The sequence below is a fragment of the Phyllobates terribilis genome, unplaced genomic scaffold, assembly GCF_046119375.1.
Source record: "Phyllobates terribilis strain yellow unplaced genomic scaffold, ASM4611937v1 Scaffold_14__1_contigs__length_39327217, whole genome shotgun sequence".
Lineage (NCBI taxonomy): Eukaryota > Metazoa > Chordata > Amphibia > Anura > Dendrobatidae > Phyllobates > Phyllobates terribilis.
In genome coordinates, this window is record NW_027362774.1 from 28,077,669 (window position 1) to 28,087,338 (window position 9,670).

The following is a 9,670-nucleotide window of genomic DNA, read 5'->3' on the forward strand; positions in this document are numbered from 1 at the left end:
TTCTGCCTTTTGCGGCCCATGTTGGACTCTCTGAGTCTGGCAGAAGCTCGCCTCTGACTCCCGGGACCCTCAGACAGCAGTTCCTGATAAGGGATTTGGCTGGTTCGGGCTCTGTGCAGGATAATTGAAGCTAATGGTGGTGGAGAGGCACTGCCACCCGACCTCTCACATCAAGAGCTAGGCCACGCCCCCCCATTAATGTATTTTTACTTGAATGGAGGGTAAAAAGTGGCTACCACTTCACCTTATGATCTGCTTATCCACCATCTGGACTATCCTGCATTGCAACCTTTCATCAATTTTTCTCTATCGTCCTTGTCCAGGGAGATTAGATATAGTGCCATGGGTTGTAACGTTCTTGATGATGTTGGACTGTGGACAAAGGAACATCAAAATCTCTGGAGATGGAGTTGTAACCTTGAGATTGCTGATATTTTTCAAGAATTTTGGTTCTCAAGTCCTCAGACAGTTCTCTTCTCCTCTTTCTGTTCTCCATGCTTAGTGTGGCACACACAGACACACAAAGCAACGATTGAGTCAACTTCCCCCCTTTTTATCTGGTTTCAGGCGTGATTTTCATATTGCCCACACCTGTTACTTTCCACAGGCGAGTTTGAACGAGCAACATATGCTTGAAACAAAGTTGTTTGCCTACAATTTTGTCCGGCCCATTTTTAGGGTTTTGTGTGAAATGATGTCCAAATTGCCCTTTTCTCTCTGTTTTTTTTTTTTTTTTGGGTGTTGTTCCAATATACACACAAAGGAAATAAACGTGTATAACAAAACATGTGTAATTGCCATAATTTTCTGGGAGAAATACGTTTCTGAAGCAACATTTTCTGGAACGATTTCAAGGGTGCCAACACTTTTGGCCAGGACTATCTTCTTAAAAATGCAACGTTATAAGTTGTTTGAAAAGTTTCTTTTTTCATTTGGAAGTTTTTGCAGAATACAAATCGCTGCAACAAAGGTAAAATTAGCAAAAAAAAAAAGCGAAAATCAATCAGAAAAAAATTAGGTTAACTATGGGCTGCTGCAGTCTGATGGACGACGTCAACGTTTAATCTTTCTGATGCAAGATGAGACTTTATTTTACGTTTGGTTTCATCAGCTGATTTTGAATCTAGATAGAAAACGGAGTTTGGAAGAGACAAGAAATCTTTGGACCCAGGCACATGCAGCATGAACAAACTTGGCTCCATTACTGGTGAGGGATTTCAGGGAAAGATGGATTGGGCATGTTGGATTTTAATATGCCTGATCATTTGTTTCTACAGATCATCTATGCTCAGCCAAGCCCAGCATGCATATATTTGTCGGAGAGACAGCTGTATGGGCAGTTGTCCTTTTTTAAACCCAGCATGTGTATAGCTGGTTACATTCAGTTCAGGTGTGTTATACTTCATTTCACCTGTAGTGGCCACTGTCTGTATATCCAGTCAGCTGATCAGTGGATTTCTGAACCTGGACCTGTCGGATCAGCTGATCGACCTGCACCCGCTCCCTCCCTCCCCCCAAAAAAACAATGGGTTGGTTGGAATGAGACAACTCATTCAAGAGCATCTCGTCTGCTCCTGCTTGCAGGAGCTTTTATACAAGGAGCAGAAAATGAACATTTAACCTACAAAGCCCCCAAGTAATGTGCAAAAGTAATGTCTACATTTTATTTAACCCATTAAATCCTATGTTCAGTGCCGGTGTGTGGCACGGACCCAGGAACTGTGTTATACAACCAGCAGCTGCCTCTAACAGCAGCGACCGGAGCTCGTTCTGGTCACTGCTGTTAGACTACGTCTCCCCAAATAAATGCAATAAAACGTCATCAAAACGTTGCCTATGCCAAGAAAAAATACAGTTCGCCATCCAAAAAACCTAGCCCTTCATGAAAAGAAAAATGTAAAAAAGTTATGGGTCATACGAATCGAAGTGTTTACAAATTTCAGAATTTTTTGTTCACCAATTAAATATACATATATATAAAAAAAATATGTACAATTTTGTTATCGCCGTGATCGTACGGTCCTGGAGAATCATGTCGTAATTTTTACCGTAAAATGAACTTCGTAAAAACAAAAATGATCTTTTGTTCTACACCATTTTGGCTCATTTGGAATTTTTGGTAAAATGAACAATGTCATTCAAAACTGCAACCATTAAAAAAAAAACAAACCCACAAGCCCTCATATGGCTATGTCAACAGAAAAATAAAAAGTTAGGGCTCTTGAAAGAAACAAAAGGACCAAAAATGAAAAATTATCCCAGTCGGGACTGAAATTAGCCCAGAAATTCAGAATATAAACTTCTTTTTCATTGTGTATAATTAACAAATTAGTAATATCTTAAATCGAGACATGTAATACTATGAAGTGTGATCCCATTCTGTGCGCTCTGTAATAAACTTTATTTAGAAGCCCTTTAAAAACTTTTTGTTTCCGGCTTCCATTTTCACATGTTCCTAAATGGTAATTTTTCTTCTAATTTTTTTTTTTTTTTTACTTTTGTACTCTTTTATTGGATCTTATCTCTGTCTTTAATATTCCTGAGCTGGGGGAATGGCATTGGTGCATTATACCTTCCCACACCCCCCCTATGACATCAGCACTTCAAGGCCATATTGTACAAGCCGCAGCCCCCGGTGACTGTATGCGGTGATGACACAAGAGCTCCGATTCCCAGAACTGCGGGCAGGGTTCACCAAAGGGCAAAGCAGCAGTACACAGACCCGTCTTACATCATGACACACAGGATACTGCCCTGTATATAGTCGTCGTACCTCTATACAAGGCGCCGTCGCTAGTCGTAAACAGGCGGTGTCCTGTCCATAGCAGCTTGGTCATCTGCCGCTGATGTTTGGCAACAGTCCAGCTGATGATACATTTACTGCCCAAAATTCTTACACTTCCGTCTGCCTAATGTTTACGTGACCAATCCTCCATTCATTCTGTATGGGACTGCTGGAGAAAGCCAAGCACCGCACTATGCCATCTCTGGCATTATTGGAGTGGTGGTCGAGCACACACACCGGCGGCTCATTAAGACAGGAAACAAAAGTGCCGCTTTATGGCGGTCGGTGGGAGTCACAGTGATGTGGACCCACACAGATCTAGATGCGATCACATATTCTGTGGATAGGCGAAAATTTCTTGTTACTAGAATACTCCCTTAAAGCCTTAAAGGGTTATTCCCAAAATCATAAAGTGGTCTCAGTTTTCTGTATATACAGAATTAAATTTGCACTGATTTACAGTCATCACATTCTTAATGATGCCCACTCCAGCCCCCCCCCCCTTCATTGGACATTGCTTCATTTCCATCCTCCAGTAGTTCTAGTATTGATAATTGAGCATGTGCAGAAGCATCTAATGACCCTGACAGCAGGGGTGTAGCACAGCTCAGTTATGTTATGCTGAAGATGTCACTGATATGAGCTGCATTTGCAGCTAATGAGCCATTCTAATTCATATTAAAAAAAAGTAATGCACCTAATGACCCAGTCTAATTCATATAAAAAAGATGCACCTAATCACCTTGTCTAATTCATATAAAAGAGATGCATCTAATGACCCTGTCCAATGAAACACAATCTCCTCCTCAGTCTGACAGGCAGGCTGTAGCACAGCTCAGTTATGCCATGCCGACGATGTCACTGATACGAGCTATATTTGTGTCACGGGTGTGTCAGGGTTGACAGACAGTCATACCGGATCTGGCTGTAGAAGGTCGCTTCGTTTGGCCTTGCAAACATCTTCCTGATCCTTTCATTATCCCACTCTCTCTAGGACCTAGCGGTGATCTTCACCTTGCTTGGGGATTATACCTTTAGGACCCAGCGGTGATCCTCACCTTCTGCTGCTAATTACCACACCCTTGTTGTATCCTTAAATACACTCAGTTTCTCCAGAGAGTCGCTGGTGATAGTTTCCTCTTCTATTCAGGCCTGGAATTCTAGTAGTTGGCTAGAATTTCCTTGGAGTTCCTTTGTGGATTGTAGTCATGTTCTCTCTAGTGTCATCTTAAAGCTAAATGTATTCCCTTGTTTGTACTTTAGTTTGCAGTGGGGCTGACTAGTGCTCATCCCTATCGCTCTCTTCCTAGGGCCTAGCTCTAGGGTCAGCTAGGGCTAAGGTATCCTGCTCTGCGATAGGTGTGGAACCTATTTAGGGTCAATAGGGGAGTCAGGGTGTCGTTAGATCTGCTTAGGAGTCTTCACTCTCCCTTTCCCTAGTTGTAGGGCTCCCTACCATGTTCCCGTCGTTATATGCTGAGTTCTCCCCATACCTAGCGTGACAATTTGCATCTAATGACCCAGTCTAATTCATTAAAAAAAGAGATGTACCTAATGACCCTGTTTAATAAAACCCTTTCACTGCATCCTCATTGCTCTGACAGTTGGGTTGTACCTCAGATCAGTTATGTTGTGCTCTGCATTCACTCATCTCTCTTTTTCATTCTATTGAGATCTATCTCTATCAGGAAGCAGAGGGAGGAGGGAGGGCCCTGCAGCACTGAGTAGAAGCAGGGTGCTGATGCAAAATGTAGTTTTAGCAGATAAAAATAGGGCTGCAGATTCAGCTCTATGAAGCAGGATGCAGAGAGGTAGAAAGAAAAAAAACAACAACGGTACAATAAATTTTATTGACTCTATATTATCAGTAGTCATACAAATACTCTAGTTTGCAAAACATATTGCCGTTGTGGGAATAACCCTTTAATTCACCACCATCACACAGCAGCTGTGATACATTGCTGTGACCTGGACAGGTAAGGCTGCATAGGCTCATGGAGAAATCATGTTGCTTTCCATCTGTTCCCTGTTTATTGATAAAGGTACAGAAGATGAATTAGTGATCAGCAGAGGATCAGACTACGACATGGTTAGTTGTAGTCTGCAACCTTAGAGACATAGGAATGCATTAGGCGCTATACATACATAACGGTAAAGATTTTTAAATGCATTGGAGCAATAAACAAGTTGTCTAAGATTTGACCACTTCTACAAGACATTAGTAGAAATTACTGAGACACCTGTCCAGGACCAACAGCCAAAATTGGGGTAAACTCAGATTCCAGTTACTCCCAGACTAGCGCTGCTCCTCCACTATAGGTGCTGTGCTCCCAGTCACATCATATTGTTATCTCACGTGACTGTTGCAGCCTGCACTACTCCATCAGGACGGACATCTGACAGACTACTGATTGGCTGCACCGATTGGGTGACATAAAACTCAAAAGACGTCACACTATAACATCAAGGGTCATAAAGGTACTATGGGTAACTGTTCTTCAATGGTGTGCTCTCACACACTACCTGTAATGTTTAATCAGTGATTTATGGCTTACTTTCCCTATCTCTATGGATATACTGTGTGTCCAGATTTCATTACCAAATGGTTGCTGCATTCCCTGCCTCGGCTTTTATACAGGCTACGATGGCCCCTCCTGATTGCAGTTATCCTATCACATGGTGTAGCACAGACAAGGTATTACGGGGAATGCCGATTCACGTAAATCAAATTGCAAATTGTTGGAATTCAGCGAATCCAGCAAAAAAAAACCCTACAAAAAAAATCCTTAGTCTTCTGACGCGAACCAGACAGCCTCATAAGCATATACAGTATGTGGCTGTCGACTTACTCTCAGGAGATCCGCATCGGGTCCGTCCATACGCCGACTGCAAAATATGGATTTGTGAACCCACCTAAAGGTTATCATTCTGTACACTTATTAAACCAAATCTGGCCATGTTCCTAATAAAGAATATTATCAGTATATTTATTTGAGATCTGCATCTACCCACAAAGTAAACTGCGTGAGGATTGAGAGTACAAAAGGCGACACGGACACTTTGGCCTTCATTCATTAAACTGTTTGTTCCGGAATAATGCTGTAAAACTGTTGCAATGGTCACTTGTGGTCGTGCAAAAATTTTGTGACTTTCATATGCCATTTTTTGGGGAAAAAAATAAAAAAAGAGTGCAGAGCTTAGAATAATGAGCAGTGAACTATCTAGTGTGAAGGATTGGGCAGATTTGTTTCAGCATGCCCAATCCTTTTATTCCCACCAGAGCTTATTTTGCATCTTGACCCCATTCACAAAAATAGAGCTGAGCTGCAATCAACCTATTGTGTTGTTTTTGTAATACAAGCTCAGACAACCCCTTTAAGGACTGTATATTCCTTTAGCAGGAGTGTAGTTAGCATTGAAGATCTCACCTGACAGAAGCCGGAGATAGCAGATCGTGACGGCACTGCTAACGTGGTGCTTAGAGAATGTACATTAGCTTCTTGCACATATGGAACGCTTTGGGATGTTTTTCCCATTTTCTGCAGCTGTTCCTCCCTTCGAGCCTCACTCAAAGGGGTATGGGGCTGTGGCGTGATCCGTGTACACACCGGGAAGAGGACACAGTGTACGGCCTCCTGCTGGAAGAAAATAATCCAGCGCCCAATAATCACATGGAAGTTGCAACATTCTCATGACGAGACAGAATTTTCAGTAGAATTTCTGAAAAGTTGGAAAACTTTTTTTTTTTTCTGTTTTAAGTAACGACCCAGATAAGTTTTCCAAAGCAATGAACAACACACGGTCCTAATAAATTTGCAAAAATATATATTCATTTTTATTTTTTAAACACTTAACTTTTCCATCTGATTCCCCACAAAAAGTTACATTTATATACGATAAATCTATATAAAATAAGTTAAAGTTAAAGCTGTTAGAAAGCAGCAATGAAAGAAAAAACAAAAACAAACTAGACACATTTGATATTGCAATAGTTGTACCGACCTGTAGACCGAAAGGTAACACTATTTATGCTGCAAGTGCAGACAAATGTGAACTGCAACGTTCCAATATACTTTGGGTTTTAGCTCCTCAGCATTTGCAAGGTTTCCGCTTGCTGTCACTGAATAAACATCCATAGGGTTTACATGCAAAGCAGATCTAATACTTCAATCTAGGAGCTAAATAGTCCGGACTTCAGGCTGATACTCTGTAGAGAAAAAATAAAAAACGATTGCTCGAACTCGATGTACTTGCAGCAAACAGCCGGAGAAATATTCGGTCAGGGCAAGTTTTTTGGCCTCTCAATGCAAACAAGAATATTTCCTATTTCGATTAACTGACAGCAAGCAGAAACCTAAAAAATGGTTAGGAACTATAAAACAAAATTGTCGTTTCAGCTTCTTGTGCCTCCCCTTCCCAAGATGCCATCTTAGCCACCATGGTTGGTGAATCCCTATATTCTAACATCCCACATGAAGATGGACTAACCTCCTGCCAAATGTTTCTGGAAGCTAATGAGATACCTCCTGAGTCTGTATTAAAACCCACCAGAGTTATCTTCACGCACAACTTTTTTCTTTTTCAGTGAGGGGCAATAGCTACAATGCATCGAAACAGCAAGATTGCACCTTAGTAGGCCAACTTTTTCATGAAAAAAATTACTTTTTTGCATCCTGCTCCATTAAAAACCCTTTAGCTCATTTCCGTTACATCGTTGACATCTTTTTTTTTTTTTTATTGAATTTCGAAAAGTAAATTTATAAAATTACAACATAAAACTGAAAATAATAAAAATAAATACAATACAGTTTACTAAACAATCTATTAGCAACAACGAATGAGCTCAACCCTGAAGAGTTCACATCGATGACATCTTAATAATCTTGATTGAATGTGAACAAGAACTTATAAAATTCTATGCATTTCATCGCACCATAACCTTGACATTGGACTACTCAAATACTGAAATCAACTTTCTGGACAACTGCATAAAAAATTAACATAGTTAAAATCAGGCATCGGTATATCTCAAACCAGTTGACAGACCCATATACCTCAGATGACAAAACTTCCTCCTGAAAAACATTGAAAAGTTCATTGTCTACAGCCAAACCCTCAGATTTAATCGTATCTATTCCAACCCATCAGACAGGGATGACCACTTAGATCATCTTAAAAATACATTTTTAAACCAAGGCTTCCACCCCACCACCATTGACGATCAGATCATCACAGTCACAAGGATCCCTATAAGTCAAATACTTCAATATGGATAAAAAAAAAAAAGAGGAAAATAATTGTGTACCAAGCCAGGTATGTCACTCGAAGCAAAGATCACCAAGCTACGACTTGCCTACTTTGGACACACGAAGAAATGGACATTATGGTCAGAAGAATAGAAGGAACAAGGCGAAGAGGAAGACCAGCAACCTGATGGCTTGGTCCCATCGAGATAACGGTAGAGAAGATTCTGGTGGACCAACTAGACTTGCACAGGATCGTCCTTCCATCAAGTCACCATCACTCTATCAGCCAAAGGCTGTTAAATAATAATACATCTTGAACATCTGGTGGTGATCTACAGCCCACCATATCCTATACAAAGATGACCGGCTAATAATAATTTTCAAGACAATCTCCAAAATTAAGAAATACCGTGATCAGAAGCTCAATACCCTCTTATACACCAAGAGGAACTTATCCTTGCAATGTGAAGAGCTGCAAAATCTGCATTCACGTAAAGACCACCGACTGGATACAGATCCCACCGCAATGCAGGACTATAAGATTCCCGGGACATTCACATGTTCCTCTTCCAATGTGGTGTACTTAATTTTGTGCACTATATGTCCTATTGGGGTTTCTATGTTGGAGAAACAGGACAGAAACTGAGAGCAAGGACAGGCATATTAAAAGGCAACTTCAAACCACAAAAACAGCGAAGGGTCTGGGTCTTTGATCCACTCCACACAGGACTATATCAGTCACAAGGATTTATGACTTCCAACAAAATTTGAGAAATCTGCTCCAGAGACAGTGAGGGCATCAGGTCTCCTCTGATCTTACATGAATATTGGAACAATAAAACTTTCCCACCACTTAATATCGCCAATGAAGGATTCATACTCAGAGCTCATTTTATTTTTCTTTTACATGTCCTTTTTATTCTGCAGTTTCTGCTCTTCTTGTGTGGATATTTGGGTTTCTTCAGATACTTTCTTATACCATGAAATCAATATTAGGAATTCACTATAATAGCCATCCCCATGTCAAGAGTTCATTTTGTATTGCATATAAAATCGAAATATCTGAATCCATACGTATGCAAAGTGAACACCACAATGTTCCTCATAAAATCAAAGTTTATTATATATACAAAACAATACATACAAAGCTTTGATAAAACCAAAAGGTGCCTCACACTATGAGGGACGCATAGATAGACCTATGCCTGCTGTATGCACATTATACTCGTTTAGTTTATATTATAAACACTATACTGATAACCTTGTGGAGTATTCCCGATCATACAAAGATGACGTACATTTAGCGTGTTAATATCAATGGAATAAATAAGTGAACTCATAAGTTTTGGGTTCAGCTCATTTTTTGTATTTTAGAAAATGTATCCATGTTATGATCATTGGTGTGTGGATATCACCTGATGAATCGGGGGAGAAACGTGTGTCGGGGGTGGAGGGACACTTGACCTGCCACATATGTTTACTCCTAAATAGGACTTATACATATGTGGTAGGTCACGTGTCCCCCCACCCCAACGCACGTTTCACCTCCGCTTCCTTAGGGAACGTGTTGGTGAGGGGGACATCAGTTTGTTAAAAACATAGTGGTGACCAATGGGGGTGAATAGATCAGTCACATGAT

The 9,670-nt window shown here is 40.6% G+C and overlaps 1 long non-coding RNA gene across 1 annotated transcript; it reads right to left on the minus strand.

The window, feature by feature from the left end:
* Positions 1 to 4,616: 4,616 nt before the first annotated feature.
* On the minus strand, positions 4,617 to 6,461 carry LOC141175957 (uncharacterized). Its single transcript, XR_012253076.1, has 2 exons — positions 6,214 to 6,461; positions 4,617 to 4,811 (listed from the first exon to the last, which is right to left on the minus strand). It is a non-coding gene; the product is annotated as an uncharacterized lncRNA (long non-coding RNA).
* Positions 6,462 to 9,670: the final 3,209 nt, after the last annotated feature.